Here is a 2559-nt window from a genome sequence, read left to right on the forward strand (position 1 = left end):
CGGTTTTCAAAGAAATACCAGGCAAAAATAACACTGGAAAACAGCGCATCGGCTCAACCTAATTAAAGAGAAATACAAAGATAAAATCATATGTTTTAGTATTAAACATTTTAAATGAAGGAAATATATAAAATGCACTATTCATTCCTTTTGGAAAGAGAGTAGTATACGTCTGTTACCACTTTCCCTGCAAATAATTATTAACTGTCCTGAAATAACTGCAGATTTAATATTGGACTGGACTCAAATTTGCCAGTAAATTTCCCAACACTATCTGCTAACCTGAGATAGATCGACTTAAAAGCCATCTGCAGTTTCTGAGCAACCATCATTAAAATCACCATTGCAGTTATGTGTGACTTATTTTACACAGCAGCTTTTATTCAGCGTTAACAAATAGTTGTATGTAATCCAGCATGCACAACATGCTCATAAAATGAATGCAATCAGCTAGATGACACTGATGTATCCTGTATATTTATTAGATTTCTTAATAAAACATCTTGATACTGTTGGATCACTGTCATGGTTCTTAACTTTTAACAGGTGGCTCGTACTGGCTGAATGCTTTTAAGACCTGAACTCTCTGCAGACTTGAACAAGTGTATGTGTTCAGATCCTAAGCATGTTGAATGTAATTGAAAATTAACACCAGGGAGTATTAGTAAATGCATAAGATGTTCGGCTGGTTTTCTAGCATGCTCCTTAGACAAAAGACGTGTGACCGTACAGTAGAAATGGTCGCACGTCTTGATTCACACTGCACGATTCTCGTACGATCGCGGGATTTCCCGCTATTCCAGTACGAGAATCGTGCAGTGTATTGGCACCTTAAGTCTTAAGAGCCACCTTGTGTTTTAGGCAGATCTCACTGTTTCGCGGTTCAACTTTAGCTGCAATAAAAGACCTTGTCCTCGCTGAGCGGTATTTCAAAACAAAATTGTATTACTACATGTCCCCCATGGTAGTGCCCTTTTTTTTTTTTTTACAAAAGCCTGTAAACCAGCCCTGAAAAAGGGCAGAAAAAATAACAACATGTTGTCTCCCCTAGACCTTTTTGGGGTTTGGTGCTATGTTCAGGTTTAGCAGATTTTTTCCAGGCTTTGCAGAACCGCCTGCAGTTCACTCATTCCTAATCATCAGTGTGTGTTTAGAATTGCTTAGGGAAAGCTCACAAATCTCTGTGGGGAGAGATACTTTACTATAGAGTGCTTTTCTGCTTTACAGTCACAGCACGCAGCAGATAGCTAACTGTCTGACAAAACCTTCTTTACCTACCTTCTCCTATATTTTAAAGCAGCCAGTTGTCAACCAGCATTACTAAGCTCTCTCCTCTCTGAGGCTGTTCCTGAACATTGTGTTGCTTGGTAACACAACATAAAACATTAATACATCCCCCAACCTGTAATTTAAAGGATTTGTGCATTATCAATGTATCTTTTGAAGCAGTGTGAAAAGGCCAGCTACCTACTATTTGCTTTTTTTTTTTCTCTTTAATTCTGCCATTGGTACATGTCTCACATGGCAGTGCCTTAATTTATATGCCTCTTTACAATAGATTGTTTATCAGCCCCTCAAAAAAGGAAACATAAAGATTCACCCCCCCTTCCCAAAAAATCCATTACAATTTAGGGAAAAGTTCAGATTTTCCAAATTTTCAGGAGTTTCTCAAAAGGGTCTGGAAATCAAACCTGGAATTCACTCATCCCTAATCTTGACTCCATCCTGTGCATTCACCTCACTGCACTAACTTTGCCATGCTGCCAAAAGCAGATGTTCCTCACATTTTATGCTCGTCTACTATCCCCATAATGATGACCTCTGTTTTCACTGTCTTCAAAACTCCTTCTGTGTCCAAGACTTCATTTTTATTTTCACACAACATACAAATCTATAATGGGGGGTAAGATTTCTCTTGTAGAACATGCTCTGTTTGAAAAAGTAAAACTGCAATTTAGACTTTAATTTTATATAGGGTACATACACACACATGCATGGAGATGATGAGTGATAACTTTATTGTGCACTCCCATAGTAAAAAGATGAGTTGCCATTTGTTGTTGTTGTGTGTGATATACATAGGCAATATATTCTGATTCTACATTGTATATCGAACTGGCAGTTCTTACTCATCCCCTTCAGACTGCTCTTGGTCTCTGTCCCTGTAACTGGCTTCCACACTTTATCCTTGCTATCTGCTGATTAAAATAAGGAACTGCAGCACAGGCAAACATCAATGCACCTGTGACAGAGCAAAGTATACATTTATAATGTATACTTTGCTCTGTACAAAGTACAAAGCCTGAGTAAAGCATGTGCCGATGGTACTTGAGAGTTTCAGTATTTGCTTTACAATTCTTGATTGGTTTTCTGCTTATAACATTGTCCTGTCTTATAAATCCTTTTGTTTATTTGTATGCTCTCTGCCCTCACCTTTGTCTTCCATGCAACTCTGTCCCTGTCTATATGATTCCTGACAACTCATTTCATAATAAGAACGCTGACTGATCTCTTCTCTTAATATAATTACTTTACAATAATCAATTGTATTGCTTTTGC

This window comes from Nanorana parkeri, unplaced genomic scaffold (assembly GCF_000935625.1).
Source record: "Nanorana parkeri isolate BGI_ZX_2015 unplaced genomic scaffold, ASM93562v1 scaffold1435, whole genome shotgun sequence".
Taxonomy (NCBI): domain Eukaryota; kingdom Metazoa; phylum Chordata; class Amphibia; order Anura; family Dicroglossidae; genus Nanorana; species Nanorana parkeri.